The sequence below is a fragment of the Ranitomeya variabilis genome, chromosome 4 (genome assembly GCF_051348905.1).
Source record: "Ranitomeya variabilis isolate aRanVar5 chromosome 4, aRanVar5.hap1, whole genome shotgun sequence".
Lineage (NCBI taxonomy): Eukaryota > Metazoa > Chordata > Amphibia > Anura > Dendrobatidae > Ranitomeya > Ranitomeya variabilis.
The window spans coordinates 599668182-599692021 of record NC_135235.1 but is presented as its reverse complement, the minus strand read 5'-3'; the positions used below and the strand labels follow the sequence as shown (position 1 = coordinate 599692021).

General features: G+C 45.2%; 1 long non-coding RNA gene across 1 annotated transcript in view; it reads right to left on the bottom strand.

Annotated features, from left to right (window-relative positions):
* Window positions 1–1149: 1149 nt before the first annotated feature.
* LOC143765970 (uncharacterized) overlaps window positions 1150–23840 on the bottom strand; it is an 80140-nt gene continuing 57449 nt past the window's right edge. The window contains exons 2-3 of the long non-coding RNA XR_013213490.1: window positions 1753–1875; window positions 1150–1677 (exon numbers count right to left, since the gene is read on the bottom strand). This is a non-coding gene — a long non-coding RNA (uncharacterized LOC143765970). The remainder of the gene's footprint in view (window positions 1678–1752; window positions 1876–23840) is intronic.

Genomic DNA, 23840 nt, shown 5'->3' with positions numbered 1-23840 from the left:
CGTAGTGCTGTCATGGGAGACCGAGAAATTGGAGATACCTCTAATGATGAATTGGGGCATTTCTGTTTCAATACCTCACTGTTTTCAATATCTCTGCTTGGTGTCACTGAATAGGAATATCCTGGTTCACAGCTAGAAGCCAGGGGCCCATCTAAGTTTTCATCGTCTGAATATAAACAAAGACCTTTTATTTACTGACAGCAATCAGAGATCCCAAGTATAATGCTCTTTCTATGCTGCGTCCTGCTGTAAACATGTATTCCTAGAATTGATTCTCCTCATCAGAAATGACCGTTGATCTCTGATGACGCCAACAGGTGAAGAGACATTGATGTCATTCACAGCAATCGTTAAAAATGCCAACGTTCCAAGTTTATGCATGTGCTTTATGTGTGTTTGGTTACTGGTCTGTGTAATGGACAGGCAGTCAGTCCCATGGTGAAAAAAAAAAGTACAGCAGTGACTGCCCTGATACAATATGGACCCGAGGGCTCGTCATTCAGGCAGTGGTAGGATACATACAAATGCTGCCTGTGTTAAAGTCGAAGAACAGACTGAAAATATGTCAAACAGATTAACTTTTTTTGCTTTTTTTTCCACACGGTGACAGCAGGAATAAAAAAAAAAAAAAAATCAGCATGCACTATTCTCAAAAAATATTAGATAAGATTAGCCAATTCAAGTCTATGGGTGCGCAAAAAAAGGAAAACAATCTACTTTTAAATGCACATCAGCATTTGAACCCATGTTTTTAACTTGTATATCGGTCCAAAATCCACATTAAAAAATCTGTATGAACATACCTTTAGGACATTAATTCAGAGGGAAGGGATGGGCTGACTGGTAGATGGGGGCAGGGATTAACCAGGACATTACACTGGGTGACTAAGTGTTAAAAGTATTCAGCCCCATAAAAGTTAATATGGCTAACATTTGTTCCTGTCCCTTAAGCAGGAGGGAGATGAGCTGGGGTGTAACCATAATAGGTGAATGGGTTGCAATTGCAATTGGGCCCTGGAGTCTAAAGGGGCCCAAAATGTGCCTTTGGCGCATAGGAAAAGATCATTATTATTAAAGGCTTTCAATAGTTACGGGCCCTTTGGTGCTTTTGCATTGGGCCCCATGAGCTTGAAATTAGGCCAGTGGAGATGATGCCTGGAGCACAAACAGCAGAGAAAGAGGCTGTACTCAGCAAATGTACATATTCACATTGGCGAAAGAATTTTTATAATTGTGTTTTATTCTAAATTGTAGCCATCTTCTGCAGCATGCATGTGCTTTCATACATTGCAGGCTGCTCCTTCCCATTCAGTGCGACCAGCTCTCTGTTTATGATGTGGCCCTTTATCTGTTCTCCTGAGCACTCACAAAGCTGATATGCCTTTTCATCTACATTTATATTATTTGACTGTAAAGACGTCAACTATAAGAGCGTTCAGGAGAGCAGAGAGCACGGATTTCGCCTAAAAGGTTTCACACTGAAATGGATTGAGCAGCTTGCAGTGTATGGTTAAAAGTGTTTCATAAAACAGGATTGCAAACAAAACGTTCCCAAATTAAGTCCCATCGCCCACTGAGACTTAATTTTAATTGGTGTGTCTGGAAACCTTCATAGTGTTAGTGGCGGATGTCGTAATTACATGTAAATTCTTCCATATCTGGACTCTTCCAGGGTCCCTGCAGGGAAAATCTTGTCACTGTCCCAATTCAATAAGGAACCAATATGGCCAAAAATAGCATGATAAAACTTACCCTGAACTTTCTCTTCAGAGCTTCTCCTTCCTCCTCACCAGTGATTCCCCAGAGAGGCTTCTGTGGTCTGGAAATACTGGAGATCTTCATTCTGCGTTCAGCCATGGGGTTACTTTGGAGTTACTATGACATGGGACAATGGATGTATTTATAAAAACTGTTAAATGCCCTTTGTTGGCCTTGTCCGTCCAGTCCTGTGGTGTCATCACTGCTTCGATTATGGCCCAGGACCCAGGCATTTGGGCTACATAGGTAACGAACATAGCAATATCGCTTAGACAGTCCAAAGAAAGTGGACTTTTAGGGTCAACTGTAGCTAAAGTTGTTAAAAGGGATGTGCGTTTCGAATACCCATTAAAGGGCTTTGGAGCAAATACAAATGGTCTTTCATGGAGAAGCTATAAAGAATGCCCCTTGCCACTCCATAGACAGGAAATTAATAAAAAATCAGACATCCATGTTTTACTTTCTATATAGGGAACACAATGCCTGGACCAACCGGGCGTCTACTGACCCTAACTAACAGCTTTCTAAGGACACGAGTCACATCCAGAGCTGCGGTCAGACTTTTGGGTTCTTATTATCACACACCAAAGTACTGTAGGATCTCGAATTGATTAGGGGACCTGCAGTCAGTCCAGTCATTGTGGTCTGTATAAGGACTGTGACTTACTATGTCTGAATCCAGCTTTATGCTGCATTTTCCCTGCACACTGCCGCCCATGGTTGGGGTCTAAGCACCTTGTATTGATTAGCTCAGGTCACAGGACCACCAATCTCCAGAGATGGGATCCCCAGCTATCAGACAGTAGAGCGTTTGGTTGGAATACCCCTTTATGGGCGTTTGGTTGGAATACCCCTTTATGGCTGGCTGTAATCGCTTTTCTTTTACTCTATAATAAGGATCAGCATCATCATTCCTAAAGCTGTGAATGACCCCCACAACGGCCCCTCTCCAATGCCCCATTACAGATATTTATGAACATTGCCAGTTCAAAGTGCAGGAATAACGAGAATAATGACAATGTGGCCAATAGGAGCAGGGTCTGATGGCTGGGCCCAGTGGGTATCAGGACGATGGGGGAAGCAGTGCCTCATACTTTATAGAAAAGAACATGGCCAGCTGTAGTCATCATAGAAGGGTACTTGCTTTTGGGAAATATGGGTGACTACCAATATGGCTGCCCAGACCCATCTTTGCAGCTCTCTGAAAGGCTATGTGTTTCCTGCAAAGGCCACCAAAGTGGAAGTAACCCAACTTTCACAGAAGCAAATGTATCCACCAATATGGACGACACTGGTCATTATTCAGCTGAATGGAGACCTTTTAGGGCTCTCGTACCACTGTGTGCAGAAATAACGGTGAAGACCTGATCGGTGGGGGGCCCGGACAGTGGCCCTAGTGAGCTCTCCACAGAGCCAGGGGTGTCACTATAATAGGTGCAGGGATTGCAATCTAACCCAGGCCCTGGAGCTTATGGGGCCCAAAAGGTCCCTCTGACCCTTAGGAAAAAGACAATTGCTATTAAAGACTTGAAATAATTGGGGGCCCTGTTGGAAATTTTGCATTTTGTCCAACGAGGTTCGAGTTACACCACTGCATAGAGCTGCAGCCTGGAGGCCACTTGGCTCCCGGTCATTACTTCCTTTATTAGTAGCCTTATAGATTTCCATTGCAGGCTCTGTAGCCGTTTGCTGGCTTGTGCCGCTGCGATCTGTCCCTCGCCTTCTCGAGGATGAGGCATAGTATGTGGAAGTGTGACGACACCAGGAGACAGCGAGGACATGATGCAAGAGCAGAGCAACACAGGAACCAAGAGATGCAACCTGTGGTGTAAAAGGACGAAAATATGTGCAATCGCCAGAAGTGTAACTGAAAAACACGGCACAGAGGCCGAATCTGGGAATGTATCCAAGCCCCAGGATCGTTAGATACCCCCTGGATAAGAGCACACTCTTATGTGCAATGTACCTGACCAGCAAAGTCACTCATCACTTCTTAGTTTAAAAGCGGTAATGAATTGAAGAAGTTATTTTGCATTGTCACACCCAGAGCTGCAATCAAACTTCTGCAGGTTGCTCTTGGAAATGATCAATTTAGCTGTTGTGAGTGCCGAATTGTGTCGGTGTGCGATGCGCAGACTCTTCAGATTTCTCTCTATGGCCTGTGTGAGTCTTGATTTGCCTTCTTGCAATCACGACTACTCTCCTGCTCTTCCCTCAATGATCTTCTACTGACAGAAGCCGGATGAGAGTAATCAGCAAGTACGGAAATCGGATGGGGCATATTGGCATCGTACATTCACCAGTCTATAAAAATCATACCTTCTATTTCGAGATGTCATATATGCCAGCCATGAGAGATCTGCAGCAGAAGTGATATGCAGATTAGGCTGGAAGTGCATTATGGGTGTGTCAATGCACTCAGACTGAACTGACACGCCCAAGGGCAGTTCCAGCCTGATTTACATATAACTTTTACATCACATTTCTCTGGTATGGCATAATGGCTATTACAAACAAAAAAAAAAGATTTTTATTGGGGGACAAGTGGCAACACTGCCATACCATTGGAAAAACGTGCTATTGGGGGTCCCTTAAAGCCGTAGGAAAGACTGAATTTACTAACAAAATCCAGAAGGATGGAGAAAGTCTCACTGATCACAATGGCACCTCCAACACTCACACTGAAAGAAACCTGCCTCCTCGTTCTGCGCTGTAACAAATGAAACTATCTGGAAAAGATGCGGGGCTGTGACCCGCTGGTGACCACTCACTTTACTGTGCAGCTTTCACTTCTAGTTTTTAGAGGTGTGGACCCAAGGAAGTGAAACACGATGAGCGGACATGTTCATGCCTGGATACTGTGAATTTTCAGATATTTTTTCTAAGAAGCTTCAGAAACCAAGACTGAGATTCCCGACCTGTGCACTAAATCCCACTCCACCTGTATTTTAATGTTAATTACTCTTTTAATACATTTTTCTCAAGGTGACTGAGGTATGGCACGGGGATATGGTGCCATGTAATAGGGTAACTACAGGAGGTACAGATGGTGCGGTCATCCTGGGCTCCATGCTCAGAGGGGCTCACCCGGAGCTACACTACCCTCAAGACACGGTCTCCCTGCACTACTGCTCTCCATTCTGTAGACCGCAGCTCGCTTTAAGCTTGTGGTCTACAGAATGGCTGAAGAGCCGATGTACGCCCAGGATGTCAAAGAGTGTGGTCACATCATCTTGCCATGCCAGGAGCTGTGGGACCACCATACTGCGTGTAGAGGAACTTTTGGGACATCACACTGTGTATAGGGAAGCTCTGGGGGTGTCATACTGTGTATAGCGGAGCTGTGGGCCCACCATACTGTGTATAGCGAAGCTGTGGGTCCACCATACTGTGTATAGAAGACCTGTGGGGACATCATACTGTGTATAGAGGACCTGTGGGGACATCATACTGTGTATAAGGAAGCTGTGTGGCCACCATACTGTGCATAGCAGAGCTGTGGGTCAACCATACTGTGTATAAGGGAGCTGTGGGCCTACAATACGGTATATAGAGGAGCTGTGGAGGACATCATACTGTCTATAGAGGAGATGTGGGCTCAACTTACTGTGTATAGCAGAGCTGTGGGCCCACCATACTGTATATAGCAGAGCTGTGGGCCAACCATACTGTGTATAGCAGAGCTGTGGGCCCACCATACTGTGTATAGCAGAGCTGTGGGCCAACCATACTGTGTATAGCTGAGCTGTGGGCCTACAGTACGGTATATAGAGGAGCTGTGGGGGACATCATACTGTGTATAGATGAGTTGTGGGCTCAACTTACTGTGTATAGCAGAGCTGTGGGCCCACCATACTGTGTATAGCTGAGCTCTGGGCCTACAATACGGTATATAGAGGAGCTGTGGGGGACATCATACTGTGTATAGATGAATATAACACTGGAGTGACCACTGAATAAGTGGTCAACTCAATGAAGCTCACCAATCAAAACGTCATTTTAAAATATAACATTTATTTAGAAATATATAAAAGATCCAAATAACCACTTGCAAAATACTTAAACACAAACAATAACCCCAAATCAGAGGGGAACACCCACCCACAGGCCAACCAATATGAATTAATCAGGCAATCTGTGAAATAAAACAAATACTGGCAAAGAAAGCTGTATCATGAAATTTAGCCAAGACAGGGACACCCCAATCACATAGGCACGCCTCTATAGTACCCATTAGATCTCTATATATAATAAGTGCAAAAACCGCATCCTAATAATTATGAACCGATGAGAATCACTACGAGTGCCACGGAAACAGCATAGTGACAGCCCTGGACAATGTATTAAACAGCCAACACCTTACCAGATGAGTGCCCGTATAGTGGATGTCCTCCTCCGGCGCCCCGACGCGCGTTTCGCCCTCTGCTTCTTCCGGGGTTATTTGGATCTTTTATTTATTTCTAAATAAATGTTATATTTTAAAATGACGTTTTGATTGGTGAGCTTCATTGAGTTGACCACTTATTCAGTGGTCACTCCAGTGTTATATGTATTGAGAAGTACCAATATCTCTATATTGTGGGACACCGTGGTGATGTGTATAGATGAGTTGTGGGCTCAACTTACTGTGTATAGCAGAGCTGTGGGCCCACCATACTGTGTATAACAGAGCTGTGGGCCCACAATGCTGTGTATAACAGAGCTGTGGGCCAACCATACTGTGTATAACAGAGCTGTGGGCCCACAATGCTGTGTATAACAGAGCTGTGGGCTAACCATACTGTGTATAGCAGAGCTGTGGGCCAACCATACTGTGTATAGCAGAGCTGTGGGCCAACCATACTGTGTATAACAGAGCTGTGGGCCCACAATGCTGTGTATAACAGAGCTGTGGGCCAACCATACTGTGTATAACAGAGCTGTGGGCCCACAATGCTGTGTATAACAGAGCTGTGGGCTAACCATACTGTGTATAGCAGAGCTGTGGGCCAACCATACTGTGTATAGCAGAGCTGTGGGCCAACCATACTGTGTATAACAGAACTGTGGGCCCACAATGCTGTGTATAACAGAGCTGTGGGCCCACAATGCTGTGTATAACAGAGCTGTGGGCTAACCATACTGTGTATAGCAGAGCTGTGGGCCAACCATACTGTGTATAGCAGAGCTGTGGGCCAACCATACTGTGTATAACAGAGCTGTGGGCCCACAATGCTGTGTATAACAGAGCTGTGGGCCAACCATACTGTGTATAACAGAGCTGTGGGCCCACAATGCTGTGTATAACAGAGCTGTGGGCTAACCATACTGTGTATAGCAGAGCTGTGGGCCAACCATACTGTGTATAGCAGAGCTGTGGGCCAACCATACTGTGTATAACAGAACTGTGGGCCCACAATGCTGTGTATAACAGAGCTGTGGGCTAACCATACTGTGTGTAGCAGAGCTGTGGGCCCACTATACTGTGTATAGCAGAGCTGTGGGCCCACCATACTGTGTATAGCAGAGCTGTATATTGGGAACTTTGTGGACATCATTATTAATGTTAAGTTTGAACTTAGGTAGCATTATTGTTATAGGGGCACTCAGATTATTGTGGCGATCAAAGGGACAAAATGTGGACTATTTTCGAGGGCAATTATATTACCTAAAGGACAGAAAGGAGGAACTATTATGTAAGGGGCACAGTGGTGGCCATTATTATGTGGGGCACTAAAAGGAGCGCTATTATTGTTGAAGATTAAAGTAGAACATAACAAATATGGGTTGTATCTTTGTGACACAGAATTTCTTCCTTTTTTATTGCATTTAGCACTTGTTATTTTTTGCTGTTTACGGTGTCTATGGGAGATGTGTATGCGCCCATATTACATGCCACTTTAACACGTCTGATATGGATTTTCCACACTTGTGGTTGCATTTTATGTAGAGATCTCAGGAGTATCCACCCATGGAGAATTTCTGAGAAAGTGACCGTCATGTGTGAATCATACAGTCAATATGAAATCACTGATGGCAGGGTTATTCAAAATCAGCATTAATATCCATCTCATCACTGTCAGAGCAACTTCATAACACATTGGGGCCGATATACTATTCTTGTTGCATAGAAAATTAGTGTAATTTTTCCAAGGTTAACTTTTTTTTCAGTACGGAGGGTGATTTTTGCTCTTTTACAAAGAGAATGCATAAGGTTACGTTCACATGTTCAGTATTTTATCTCTGAACTAGTGGATGGAGACTAGTTGCTATAATGTCTTCGATACAGCACGCATAAAAAGGAATACTCATGCCAAAAGTCAGGGACCACCGGGTAAATAACAATATTTATTTAAGTATTCAAAAAGCCCAAAAACACATTAAAAAGCAATTAAAAGCAACCTTGAAATGTACACCCATCAGAGAGGTGATAATGTAATAAAATACATACAGTACATATGAAATATATGTGTAAAGTATAAATTGTGCCAATATAACAGCAAACTCTGGCCCTCCAACAGAGGCGAATGCTTTGGCACCCAGTATAGAAACCACACACTATAAATATGAATATTGCTCAAATTGTCACAAGGGAAGCAAGAGGTATAAGAAGTGCAGCCTATGACTGTTTGCATAGAAAGACATATACCATAGAGGAGTAGATCTCACACATGATACAAATAACAAGTGATGGATAGTGCCACAAAAATATCAATCAATAATGCCCTAAATATAATAAAGGTAAATATTCAGAGATGCTATACAGAAAAGATCAAGAGAATGGAAAAGAGTCTAGTGCAAAAAGAAGAGCTAGACCTGGGGGTTCACATGAGTAAGCAAACAACTGTAGCATTACCTTACCCGCAGCACGGCGGTCGCAGGGCCGCAAGTAAAGCACCAGATGGGACGCTTATAGAACAGGGCAAGAGTAAAAGTGCATGTTCCTGGAGGGACGCGCGTCGCCACTCAGGTGGCTTCTTTAGGGGTAAAATTGTAATTGAAAAGAACTTGCCCTATCCTGGATCTCCTCATACCTTTCCAACCGCACATTCAGCGTCTCCCACTCCCACACTACCTCCTCATCCCACCCTCTCTCTGTTGGAGTCCCCCAAGGCTCTGTTCTAGGACCCCTACTCTTCTCAATCTATACACTTGGCTTAGGACAACTCAAAGTCCCATGGATTCCAGTATCACCTTTATGCTGATGACATTCAGATCTACCTTTCTGGCCCAGATGTCACCTCCCTGCTGTCCAGAATCCTGGAGTGTCTAACAGCCATATCCTCCTTCTCCTCTCGCTTCCTCAAACTCAATGTGGACAAATCTGAACTCATCATGTTTCCTCCATCTCATAGATCTTCCTTACCTGACCTATCTATCGCAATTAACGACATCAAGCTTTCCCCATACGGGAAGTCCGCTGCCTTGGAGTAACCCTTGACTCTGCCCTGTCCTTCAAACCGCACATCCAAGCTCTTTCCACCTCCTGTCTCCTCCAGCTCAAAAATATCTTCAGAATCCATCCATTCCTCAACCGTCAATCTACTGAAATTCTTGTGCATGCCCTCATCATCTCCCGCCTTGACTACTGCAACATCCTTTTCTGTGGTCTCCCTGCTAACACCCTTGCACCTCTCCAGTCCATCCTTAACTCTGCTGCCCAACTAATTCATCTCTCTCCTCGCTACTCCTCTGCTTCCCCCCCTCTGCAAATCTCTTCACTGGCTCCCATTCACTCAGCATATCCAGTTCAAATTACTAACACTGACCTACAAAGCCATCCATAACCTGTCTCCTCCATATATCTCTGAACTAATCTCCCGATATCTTCCCTCACGTAAACTCCGGTCCTCCCAAGATCTCCTTCTCTCCTCCACACTTATTCGCTCCTCACCCAACCGCCTCCAAGACTTCTCCCAAATATCCCCCATCCTCTGGAATTCTTTGCCCCAACACATCCGACTATCAACCACATTCAGATCCTTCAGACGGAACCTGAAAACCCATCTCTTTAGGAAAGCCTACAGCCTGCACTGACTCCGCTGCCTCCTCACTACTACCAGAGCTACCGCCTCACCAACACCGGAGCTCCTGCAACCCTCAACCTACTGTCTCCTTCCCCACCAACCTGTAGAATGTAAGCCCGCAAGGGCAGGGTCCTCGCCCCTCTGTATCAGTCTGTCATTGTTAGTTTGTTTACTGTAAGTGATATCTGTAACTTGTATGTAACCCCTTCTCATGTACAGCACCATGGAATCAATGGTGCTATACAAATAAATAATAATAATAATAATTATAATTGAACTGACTTGGCAAATCATTTTCCAAGTCATACTTATGACAAAATAAACACAGTAAAAGCAAAGATGGAATTGCATTTTTTTTTTCTTTATTTCACTGCACTTGTAGTTTTGAGATAAATTATTTATTTTGCCATGCAATGTACAAGAAATAGGGGAAAAAAAACAACTTGTTCCCACGATGAGCTTTTGATGTTGCAGATTTTCTGCACCCATTAAGTAAAATGTTTTTTTTAAAAAAAAAAAAAAAAAAGGTTATGAAATACTCATTGTGGGAATGTAGCGTTATGTGGTTATATTGTTGAGAAAAAATCAATTATGTCTACATTGTAGCAAAGCGGATTGTACTGCTGATGCAACGCACTATGGAATGGGCATATGATTGCATAGGATTGCATGTTGCCAGTGGGAAGGGGCATCCCGGGGGTCTGCTGCTGTGCCGCCTGTGTTACATGAGAAGTCATCTCATCCCCATTCATATCCAGTCCTGTACAGCAGGATTTGTCTTTTCTTTTTTTGGGAAGGGGCTTGGCCTCCCTTGTTTACTGAACATGTTGACCTTTCAGGGAATCTGCCCCCCTGTCTTCCCAGAATTGATCATCATGTGGTTGTAGGGTCATCAGTAGCAAAGAATGACACAGCAAAACAAGAGGCCAGAACATAAACAGTCTCCCTGAGTCCGCAGCCAATCACAGGCCAGGAAGGCTCTGACATCCTCCACACTGGGAACAGGAGGAAGTGATGACTAATGGGAGCAGAATGTGTCCAGCCAGGAGCAATCCCATTAACTCTAACGATGCTGGCGGGAAAATCCAGCTGGGTCTCCCAACCCAGACTCCCCAATGCAACGTTCGGAGACATGTCATTGTCCGCAACCTTTGCTAGACTGGTTTTGCAATCAGAAGGCATTTTAATAACTTTTTTTTTCTTTTTTTTTTTTTTTTTTTTTAAGCCTTTTCTCCAGAATAGATCAGAGAATCTCTTCAATAACAACAACCCAAATCATTTCATTATGGCGATCGCTTTTGTTGGCTGCAGTTGTTTTTAGGAGTCATGTCTACCGGAGGTCACGTCACTAAAAAGGAACATCCTAATTGAGAACAAGCATAGGTATAAAAAAAAAAAGCGAGCGTTATTTACACGGTAAAACCAGAAAACTGAAAAAATATAAAATAAGATTCTTTAATCCAACTTTTATGTAGATGTTATGGGCCTGATTTATTATCACATTTCTTCCAGTTTTTAGGTAGGAAAACCTCTCAATTAGTGACTTTTTGATTTGTGCTTTTTTCCCCCCCAAGTTGTATTTTGTGGTTTACTTCACTTTCTGATTTTTACGTCATTGTGGCTTTTCCAGAGGTTTTAGACAGATTAATGGTGACTTAAAAAAAAACCAAAACAAATTGCTAAATTTGCAACTGTACTCCAGTCCCCCCATCCCTCCCAAGAGTGATTTTATGTATGCTATTTAAAGGGAACCTGTCACCAGGTTTGGCCGATATGAGATACAGCCACCACCTTTCAGGACAGATATACCGCATTCTATAGTGCTGTACATCTGCCCACAACCCGACCTGCAAGAGAAGTAAAAGAGCTTTTATTATACTCACCTGGGGAGGGGGGGGTTGGCTGGGGGGGCAGAGGGGGCCATTGCCCCGGGCCCGGTGCTCAGAGGGGGCCCTCCCGGAGCTACGCTGCGCGCGCCGATACAAGTACCTTCTGCGACAGAGCAGGGAGAATTGATCTCCATGCTCTGCCGCCCGCTATGGGGCCCCTGAGCAGGCCGGGGGGGGGCCCGGTGTCAGTAGTGGGCCCCCCGCCCGTCACCGCACTGATGAGGGAAGGAACGCTGCGCTCCTTCTATCATCCCCCTGTCTGCGTCTGGCGTCACCGACGCCGACAGGGGGCTCAATGACGTCACCACCCGGCTCCCGTTGTCAGAAGATGAGCAGGAGGTCGGAGCACCACTGGAACAAGGAGGAAGAGAGGTGAGTATTTATTAACCCAAAACCCTAGCTACGCCTCTGGCGGGGCGGTCCGGTCCAATGGGAGTTGCTGGTTGGCCGCCTTCCTCCTTCTTGCTTTGTGTGGATGACTCTTACCTACGTCATCCACAGTCTCCCCGGCATCACACTCCTACGCAGGCGTATGTCTGTGCTCTGACTAGAGCAGAGTAAAGTACAGCAGTGCGCATGCGCTGGGTCACTTTAACCTTTCCCAGCGCTTGTGCGCTGCAGTACTTTGCTCTTCCCTCAACAGGGCAGAGAAGTGCCCCTGCCAGGAGAGCGATGTCGGGAAGGGACGAGTCATCCACACGAAGCAAGAAGTCGGACGGTATTGCAAGAAGATAGAGGCGCCGGGCCAGGACCAGAGACACCCCTCGGAGCGGACCGCCCCGCGGGTGAGTATAATATAAGGTCTTTTTCTTCTCTTGCAGGTCGGGTTGGGGCAGATATACAGAAAGCTGTATATCAGGCTTGAAATGTGGTGGCTGTAGCTCATATTTGCCAAACCTGGTGACAGGTTTGCTTTAAAAAAATTACATTTTGCATGATTTCGAGCTAAAAAGTCGTAAAAACGGTTAGGGTTGCAGATTTGTGGCTTTTTTTTCTGCACAGATATGTAACAAAACCTGAAGGGTGTCCGGATTCCAGCAAGGTGAATGAGGATCCTGAAGTCTCATGCACACCATGCTTATTTGGGACTTGCAGATTTGGTGCAGATTTAATTCTCCAGCATGTCAATTCTTTCAGCTGCAGATTTCACCCAGATTATTGAGTGGGCAGAAATCTTCATCAAAAACGCACGTTTTTTGCCTCTGCGTTTATTCCTGACAAGAGATGCAGAAATTTCTGCACCACAGACGTAACATGTGCACATAGTCTTATAGGAAAAACATTTTTATAAAGTAGGCTTTGTGCCAAAATTCAGGCATGCCCCATTTTGCTGAATTTGGTAAAAAAAAAAAAAAAGCAAAAACCACAAGTCAAAAAATGGAAGCACAAATGATGAATCAGGCCCCATGTCCCCATATTGAGAGTACATGCTCCAGGGTGAGGTTTATGTGCAATTCTATGGTGGTCTTCTAATTAATGTCATGTTATAAATCAGTAATATATGGTGCAGCAATCCGCTGACCCCAGCAGGTCGGTTACTCTAATCTGGTAATCTGATTTATCACTGGGGTGGTGTCTGAATTGTCTTTCCTGTAGGAAGGAAAATGTAGCATTACACACCAGCTATTCAGAGGATTGAAAGTTTATGCCGTGCAGACCTGCACCCGATTGGGGAGAGCAGAGACCACCCTTCTTTCTGGCACATTCTGGAAAATAGAACTCAACCTCAATGTGAACTGTTAGGGCAAACCTGAGCTCTTCTTGTAAGACCGTGATGGAGACTGAATTTCCTTATGTGACTGTAGAGACAATTCCCAAGAAAACTCTAAAAGTGAAACAATGCAAAGAATTCACTTTCACAAGACAAAGAATGAAATCATAGCTGTCATTTCATGTGACTTTTTAGAATAAACTGTCATGTGTGTACATGAGGAATAACACTATAGCTAGTCATTACGTGACTTGTATCCTGCATTTTTACAAGGTTTTCTCTCAGTTTCAGTTCTCTCTGAACTAGTGGATGGAGACTAGCTGCTATGATGTCTTCTATACAGAGCACACAACCAGGATTACTCCTTCTTTCTAAGTTTTGCACATGTTCAGTAGCATGGTAGAGATTATGTAGCAGTACTGAGCTGTGTGGCTGTGATTCCAACTCGGTCAGGCTGGATTCACATGTTCGTTTATTTCCAGTAATGGAAAAACCAGTACCGGAGATATCCATGTCCGTATGTTTAATACATGTGGCAACTGTGTGTGCGGCACCCCAGGAGTTCGGGTACCGCAGTAGTGCTGCCTTCCTCTCGGGGAGGGTAGTGCTATGCCTGAAAACAAGAGGGATCTCTTTGGCAGGTAAATCACATACACAACATCTTCTGAATCTAGGCCAGGAGGGGGAGTTCAAAACCCTGTTTTAGGGCAGCTTCCCTTGATAAAGATCCTGGTTTGGAAGAGGAGCTACATTAGTCTGGAGCAGACAGGAAAGGAGCAGAGGAGAGATTTCAGGGCTCAAGCAGACTACAAGTGGGCTTCTGAGGAGCCAAAGCGCAGAGACCGGGTACCTGGAGCCCGAGGCTGTGGGGAGCTGCAAGCCCCATAGCAGAACCGGAGGGCATAGGGTTACACGGACATTGCCCAAATTAAGCCTGTGGTACAGCAGCATCCTGGAGCCACCATGCGGAGACCCCGGAAGGAACGGCTCAAGCTGCCTACCATACAGGTACTTGTCCTAGGACAGGAGAAAGAACTGAAAGACTTAGGACCTTGTTTGGAACACTTCAGGCAGCAAGGGACTTTAGCAAGCGCAGAGTGGAAGGCTCCTAACCTGACTTGCCAAGGGGATTCCACTTGTTTCTGGGCTGCCTGGACTCCTATGTACCTGTTGCCGGTGCCCTTGACTGTGGCCTGCCAACTGCAGTAAAATAGGTAAAGACTTACAACTTGTGTCCTTTACTCATTTAGCGGCAGCCGTCATCACCGCCATACACCTTAGGACTCCTGGAGAGTCCGCTTGACCTGTGGGAAGTGTACCATCAGTGCTGCAATAACATCCCCCAGAGGACCGCTTTAACGCAGCGTCGGTCCCACTATTAACTGAACACCACAGATGGCGTCACGACAAACTTATAAACATTTTTCCCTTAAAAGACCGTTCCCTTTTACAATGAGTCCCAGGGCCACGGACCGGGTCGCAGCCACCGTGACATCCTCTTTACTAGCCGACCGGACCCGGTAACAAGTACCTCACCCTGGTGGGCGACTCATGTGCTGCATCAGTACCAAACGGACGGCCGCTGGTAAAAAAAGCGCTACAGTAAGCACTGTTCCCTGGCGGCGAGTGCTGAGTACGGCTCTCATCATTCTCCCCTGCTCTGCCGGCGATCGGCGCGAGCAGATGAGAATGATGAGAGTTATATTAAAGTCCAAATGCTGACAGCAGGTGGGGGTTTTTGGGACTCTTACATCCATCATCCGACACCAGCTGTCGCTAATAACAGTGACAGCAGAAGTGGATGATCTGGGTATTCCTCAGCCGCTGCCTGCAATATAACGAAATAAATGAATGAAAAACCCGACGTGGGTTCCCCCTTATTTTCTTGGAACCAACCAGGCAAAACTCACAGTTGGGGGCTGCAAACCCTCAGCGGTCAGCTTCTGCAAGGTTGGTTATCAAGAATACAGGGGTCCCCATGCTGTTTATTTAATTATTTAAATAAATAACCGTGGGAAAAAGTCAGTGATGAGGTCACTGCAGTTCAAGCTCAGTGTCTTCACAGCAGATCACCGTGAGAATTTTTCTTACAGACACATCTCCATTACTAAGGGTACCGTCTCACAGTGGCACTTTGATTGCTACGACGGCACGATTCGTGACGTTCCAGCGATAGCCATACGATATCGCTGTGTCTGACACGCAGCAGCGATCAGGGACCCTGCTGAGAATCGTACGTCGTAGCAGATCGTTTGGAACTTTCTTTCGTCGCTGGATCTCCCGCTGTCATCGTTGGATCAGTGTGTGTGACACCGATCCAACGATGCGTTCGCTTGAAACCAGGGTAAACATCGGGTTACTAAGCGCAGGGCCGCGCTTAGTAACCCGATGTTTACCCTGGTTACCATCGTAAATGTAAAAAAAAAAAAAACAGTACATACTCACATTCCGGTGTCCGTCAGGTCCCTTGCTGTCTGCTTCCCGCACTGACTGTGAGTGCCGGCCGGAAAGCAGGGCACAGCGGTGACGTAACCGCTGTGCTCTGCTTTCACTTTACAGCCGGCAGTCAGTCAGTGTGGGAAGCAGACGGCAAGGGACCTGATGGACACCGGAATGTGAGTATGTACTGTTTTTTTTTTTTTACATTTATGATGGTAACCAGGGTAAACATCGGGTTACTAAGCGCGGCCCTGCGCTTAGTAACCCGATGTTTACCCTGGTTACCCGGGGACCTCGGCATCGTTGGTCGCTGGAGAGCTGTCTGTGTGACAGCTCCCCAGCGACCACACAACGACTTACCAACGATCACGGCCAGGTCGTATCGCTGGTCGTGATCGTTGGTAAATCGTTTTGTGTAACGGTACCCTAAGCCGTAGGCTTGATGTCACTTGACAATACAAAGGTGACATCAATAGTAATAATAATAATAATCTTTATATAGCGCCAACATATTCTGCAGCGCTTTACAGCTTAACAGTTTCAAACACAACAGTCATAAGTAACAATGTTAACAATACAATAATTAAAGCACAATAAGACGACCCTGCTCGTGAGAGCTTACAATCTACAATGAGGTGGGGGAGATACAAAGTACAGGTGTGTATTTACAATGATGTATTTACAATGATAGTCCAGCCATCTTCAGGGGGTGGGAGATAGATGGAAGTAGTGAATGGGCTACACACAAACATAAAATGACTGATTAGGGAACATGATAGGCCGCTCTGAACAAATGTGTTTTTAGGGAGCGCAGCGCCTAAAACTATGCAAATTGTGAATGGTCCTAATATCTTGGAGTAGAGCATTCGAGAGGATTGGCGCAGCACGGGAGAAGTCTTGGAGTCGGGAGTGGGAGGTACGGATTAGTGCAGAGGTTAGTCAAAAGTCATTTGCAGAGCGCAGAAGTCGGTTAGGCCAATAGGCAGAAATGAGGGAGGAGATATAAGGGGGTGCTGCACTGTGAAGAGTTTTGTGGGTGAGAACAAGTACTTTGAATTGTATCCTGTAATGAATGGGCAGCCAGTGTAACGACTGGCTAAGAGCGGACGCGTTCGAGTAACTATTAGCTAGATAGACGACACTGACTGCTGCATTAAGGATAGACTGGAGAGGGGAAAGTCGAGTAAGGGGGAGGCCAATTAATAGAGCATTGCAGTAGTCCAGGCGGGAGTGGATCAGGGCGACAGTGAGGGTTTTTGTTGTTTCCATAGTGAGAAAAGGGCGGATTCTAGAGATGTTCTTTAGGTGTAAGCGGCTCGAGCAGGCAAGAGATTGTATATGGGATGTTGAGGGGACATCAGAGTCAAACGTAACACCCAGACAGCGCGCCTTCTGCCTGGGTGATATTATGGTGCCACCCACGGAGAGGGAAACATCAGGTTTAGGGAGGTTAGTAGATGGTGGGGGCAGTAGAAGTTCCATTTTGGAGAGGTTGAGTTTCAGATAGAGAGCAGACATGATGTCGGAGACTGCGGACAGTCACTAGTGTTCTGTAGTACAGCGGGAGTAAGGTCAGGGGATGACATGTATAGTTGTGTGTCGTCGGCATAAAGATGGTACTGAAAGCCAAATCTGCTGATGGTCTGTCCAATTGGGGCCGTGTAGAGGGAGAAGAGAAGGGGGCCAAGGACTGAGCCCTGAGGTACCCCGACAGTGAGAGGAAGATGTGACAAAGTGGAGCCAGAGAACAGAACACTGAAGGAGCGGTCAGAAAGATAGGAGGAGAACCAGGAGAGAGCAGTGTCCTTAATGCCTAGTGACTGGAGCCTAGAGAGTAGCAGAGGGTGGTCAACAGTGTCGAAAGCTGCAGAAAGACCGAGAAGAATGAGCAGAGAGTGGTCACCGTTACATTTTGCTGTCAGAAGGCCGTTGGTCACTTTGATGAGTGCAGTTTCTGTCGAGTGTAGGGGTCGGAAGCCGGACTGTGAAGGGTCTAGGAGGGAGTGAATGGAGAGGTAACGGGTAAGGAGGGAGTAGACTAGGCGCTCCAAGAGTTTAGAGATGAAGGGGAGGTTGGAGATCGGTCTGCAGTTATTTGTGCAGGATGGATGGGTCGAAGGCGGGTTTCTTTAGTAACGGAGTAATGATACAGTGTTTGAAGGAGGACGGGAAAATGCCTGAGGAGAGTGAGAGATTAAAGATTGTAGTTAGGTGAGTAGTGACGATTGGAGAGAGAGAGACTGGAGGAGATGAGAGGGAATGGGGTCAGTAGTGCATGTAGTCAGATGAGAAGAGAGAAGCCTGGAGACTTCTGCGATGGGATCAAATGTGGAGAGTGAGCCAAGGGTGATTGGTGATTGGGAGCGGATTTCCTGACGGATATTGTCTATTTTCTCTATAAAGTGGGAGGCCAAGTCATCAGCACAAATGTCTGTGATATGGGCTAGAGCTTTTGGCCTGAGGAGGGAGTGAAAGGTGTCAAAAAGTTTCTAGGGGCTGTTGGATAGTGAGGAGATCAGGGTGGTGAAGTAGGTCTGTTTGGTGAGGTGAAGGGCAGAGTTATAGGTTTTTAACATAAATTTGAAGTGCATGAAGTTTTCTGGTGTGCGAGTTTTCCTCCATAAGCGTTCAGCACTTCCAGAGCATTGCTGAAGAAATCGGGTTTGCGATGTGAGCCAGGGCTGTTTTACTCTGTGTTTGGAGGTTCTGATCGTGAGGGGAGCTACTTGGTCCAGGGTGCTTCTAAGAGTGTCATTGTAGTGATGTACCGCCAGATCAGGACAGGAAAAAGAGGAGATTGGGGACAGTGATGAGTGTAAGGAGTCTGAAAGTGTATGAGGGCTAATGGCTTGTAGATTTCTGACTAAATGGTAGGTAGGAGTGTGCTGGGGTGAGCAAGGATTTGTGAGCATGAAGGAGAGAATGTTGTTGTCAGATAGGGCAAGCGGTGAGTTATTTAGGTAGGAGATTGAACATAGCCAGACAAAGACCAGGTCAAAGGTGTTACCGTCCTTGTGTGTCTCAGAGGTTGAGAGCTGTGAGAGGCCGAGCAAAGTGGTTAGTGATAGAAGCTAGGATGCAGATGTAGAAGTGGGGCTGTTTATGGGGATGCTGAAGTCTCCCAGGATAAGGGTTGGGAGTTCTGAGGACATGAACTGCGGCAGCCAGGCAGAGAAATGGTCCAGGAAGTGGGTGGGTGAGCCTGGGGGCCGATATATGACCGCTACTCTGGGGGATAAGGGACGGAAGAGCCTGATGGTGTGGACCTCAAAAGAAGGGAATGAGAGTAATGGAGCTGGGGAGATGACCTGGAAGGTGCATTGTGGGGAGAGGAGTATGCCGACTCCACCACCAGGTCTGTTTGTGGGTCTCGGGGAATGGGAGAATTGTAGGCCACCATGGGAAATGGCAGCAGGGGAGACAGTGTCAGAATCCTTGATCCAGGTTTCAGTTAGGGCCAATAGATTTAGAGAGTTGTTCAGAAAGTAGTTGTGCAGGAAAGGACAAGTGTTCTTGAATTTTTTCCGTTTACAGTTTTTACCAATTGGGTTGTTTTTATATTTTGATAGATTGGACATTTCTGAACCCGGCGATACCATATATGTGTATTTTTTTTTAAATATCTTTATTTTCAGTGGGTGGAAAAGGGGGTGACTTGAACTTACTTATTTTTTTCATATATTTTAAAACAATTTTTATTTTATTTATTTTTATTTTTTTTTACTTTTTTCCTGATTTTGTTAGCCCCCATAGCGAAATTGAATCCGATAGTTTGTGCCCCGCACCACCATTGTTAGTGGCAGGTCCTGGCTGTAATACACCCCTTCTGGGTATGATGTGGGCTCGCTGCGTAAGCCCGCTCCATACACCCGCTTTTAACTTGCGCTGTATATATAGGTGCATGTCGTAAAAGGGTTAAATAGGTTGTCTGGTCTTAAACCACAAGTCTGCAGTCATTCTCTGCGCAACAACAAAAATGGGCTGCAGTGTGAAGAGGTTAAGACCACATTCACACATTCAGTATTTGGTCAGTATTTTATATCGGTGTTTGTTATTGTTAACCAATTAACGGAATAGTTGAAGAGTTCGGGAGGCAGAGGAAGAAGGGGCTCTTAGGTGGAGAAGGAAGCTGATTTCTCTGATAAGTTATATTATGTTTCTTCAATGTTTATGACCATTAAAAAAGAAGGTAAACATAAGAATGATCAAGTATCACAGACTTACTAAATGTAAAAATGTATTTCCCCTTTACTTTTTTTTTTTTTTTTTTGCGGGGGGGGGGGGGGGGGGGCGGTATTATATACTGATGATGATAAAAAATAAGTGTACAGTATGCAAACTATGTAATTGATTCGTAAACAATAAAGGTTTTGCAACTTTCTAATATACTTTGTTGTACAAGATCTCTACCTGCTTTAACAGAACAGTAAAATTCCTGTTTGCGTTCAGGACTTCCATATAGGAGGATTCGTTACAGTGTATCAGTAATGGTACTCTTCTAACATTATCAGTCGCTTTCCTAGCAGGACAACTTCTGTTTAAGTGTTTTTGAAAGTAAATAATAATAAGACATCTTGGAAAAATGGAAACTCAAAGTTTAGTCCAAAAATGTTTAAGTATGCCATAAAGTGTATCACTGGAATATCCAAAAATTGAATATTTATGTATCTGAGAAACAACATGGTTACGATTCACGCTTACACCTCTGTTCTGCACCAGGTATCAGGCTCCCAATGTATGTGGGTCCTATGTAACCCATACCTCTAATCCCCCCATCCGACATCTTCCACCATGAATCACTGGGTGAGGGTGCAGTCCTGTATGGCTACCATAGGGTGAAGCAGAAAGTCTTGCACAATATCTTATGACTTACTCCTTTTTTGCAGAATAGGGAAGGTTTATGAGTGGATTGTAGTAAATGCGGCTATTTTTGGCTAAACCCACGCTTTTCTAAGTAGATTGCAAAACAGCAAGAAGAACCACAGAAATCAGCAAAAAAGAGAGTTATGCGGCTGACGAGGAGCCGGGGCACTTCCTCTGAGTCATGTGTCTACTGTAAATCCTGAAGAAATGGAATTCTCCAGCACATCGCTGGCTCCGATCACGGACAAATCATATAGGGTCCTGGTCTTATATCCTGGCAATCTGGAGGAATTCCATGCGGTGGTCACAACATTCCTATTATGGGAGGCCACAGGCTGAGTGTCACACTGGGATCGGCAGCAGCACAGAGTATTTCAGAAGCGGAGTTTGCTGATCTTGTGAGGTCGCAGACCGCAACGGACGACACACTGACCAATGAAAGTCTATGTGAAAGTGCATGCAATGTGTCAGTCAGAGGAGGGGGTGAAATAGCAACATTAAAAGTAAACTTTTATTGGTGTACACTTAGTTAAAACCACACAGAAGCGCATAGCAGGATGAACAAGGTTTCCCAGCAGCACAGAGTATTTCAGGAGAGGAATGGCTGATCTTGTGGGAGGTTGCAGAATGAGAGATGCACAGGTAATGGAAGGGGCAACATCCTAGCAGCACTGAGTATTTCAGGAGGGGAATGTGCTGGTCTTCTAGAAGGTTACAGGATAAGACACAGTGTATTGGAATGAGCAGTGTCTCAGCAGCACAGAGTATTTCAGGAGGGGAATGTGCTGATTTTGTGGGAGGTTGAAGAATGAGATGCACAGGTAATGGAAGGGGCAACGTCCTAGCAGCACAGAGTATTTCAGGAGGGGAATGTGCTGGTCTTCTAAAAGGTTACAGGATAAGACACACAGTGTATTGGAATGAGCAGTGTCTCAGCAGCACAGTTTTTCAGGAGGGGAATGTGCTGATCTTGTGGGAGGTTATGCAGTGTAATGGAAGGAGTGGTGCCCCAGCAGCACAGAGTATTTCAGGGGCGAATGTGCTGATCTTGTTGGAGGTTACAGAATGAGAGATACACAGTGTATTGGGAGGAGCAGTATCCCAGCAGCACTGAGTATTTCAGGAGAGTACTGTGCAGGAAAAGAAAGCGGTGTGCAGGGTCACATACTGGAGATTGGATCTACTCTTTCCTCCCTGTATTAGGGTTTATTCACACAGTTTGCATTGTACGCCCGCAGTGCACATTGTGAGGATTTCCAGACCTCTGATGGCTTCCAGTATATAAGTATACAGTGGCATACACCACCCATAGGCTCCTATGTTAAAAAAATGCAATACTATCTACCGTGCTATCCTACACAGTTGTAAAATAAAAGAAAAAAACATTCCGCTTTCCCAGCACATGCACCAAATGCAGTGTGAATTCAGCCCTAGCTGGCAGTATTTAATCATTTTTGTTAGAATTCGAGTGGAAACATTAGTTCTTTCGAAACATAAATCCTTTATCAGTATGACTGATGCCAAGTGATCTACCTGCCAAAACCTCCCACATAGGCGCTGGCTGGAAGAACCAAGGAAAGCCGCCCTGGCATCTCAGCTCTGTCAACAGGGCGGGATGAATAAGAAGCCCCTGAATAAAGCACATATGGCGGGCAGCACACCCAACATTTAGATTTTTTGTGAAAAAAATTAATCTGACTTTTCCAGGCAGGTTAGTTATGTCATCTAGTCATGTTTCTCCAGCAGGGGTGTAACCTGAAGCTCTTGGGCCCAAATGCAAAATCTATAACCAGGCTACCAACTATCACAGGTTTTTAACCTGTTCCTTGACATGTGATGTGTATGTACATGCAACTTGCCTCTTCAGAGAGAAAGAAAGTTTAAGCTCTAGGGCCACCTATTGGAACTAGCAATCCTAAAAGTCAATATCCACCCTTTTAGTGACACTTGCCACATGCCAGGATAAAAGTCAAACCAGAATCTCAATTTGCAGACACATGTTTCGGGATGTTTTCTCCTCATCAGTGCAAAGCATGAGATCTGATTTGGCTGTATGAGTGGCGTACTTGTACGTAACACGGTGGGTGTGGGTATATGGAGCTGCACCTTAGCCATCAGCTGAGATGTGCATGTAGTAGCTGTTAACCCCTTAAATGGTACGGTAAATTGCTGACAGCGGCATATAAGGAGCAAAGTCCTGGGGATGCACCTGCTGAAGGACCATACGGCCACCATGTCGCCCCTCGGTGAAGCACAGCCACAAGCTGGGCTTCATAGGAGACTGTAATTTTACCTATATACTTTGATACAATTGACGAAGTATAAAGAAAAAGGGACCAGACGACAGTGAACTTATGAGATTTGAACCCAAGTGTAAAAAAAGAAAAAATTAAAATTACCTTTTGTGTCCATTAATAACTAATAATTCATGTGGTCATCCGGCTTCTTGAACAAACACAGAATTATAAGCATTTTGTGTCTTTCCTGTTATTTCACTATTCTGCCATTATTCGTATCCAACGTTTTCATCTGTTTTTTCTTTAGATTTTTAATAAAGAAAGTGTGAAAACAGAGGAATGGAAAATGGCAGACAAGACTTGGCGCAGAGCGGGCACTAGAGCACTGGCGGTCAGAATTCCTAGAAATGGGCAACAGTTTGTTTTGAAATCCAAGAAATTGTGCCTAATAAATTGCCAGTAAATCCAATGTATTCAACAGTAAATCAGCCATTTCTACTGCATGTGGCAGAGGAGAGCTGAAATACCTGCAAACAAACTAAGAGCACAGGGGAATTTCCCCCTAGCCAGATAATGGGTGATGAGAAGCGTTCTCCTTGGCACACAAGCCATTGGCACTCACCACTTCGCATCTTTCTTCAATCTGAACTTGTCAGCAACTTTATATGGGAGAATAATAACAGCAGAGCCCAGTGGCGTAGTGCAGGGTGCCAGCGCCCGGGGCAAGGCAAGTGTTCCGCGCCTTCCAAATCTGTGCAGCGTTTGTCCTCCCGCAGTTCCTTCCACCAGTCCAATACTGAACCACCTTGTCCCCTAAACACATGTATAGTAATTTGCAGAAAATATTTATCTAATTACGGTTTGCACTTTGACTTGTGTAAATTTTTCTACTATTCACTTATAATTGGTTTTATTGTTTTGAAAGGTAAAACCGCTC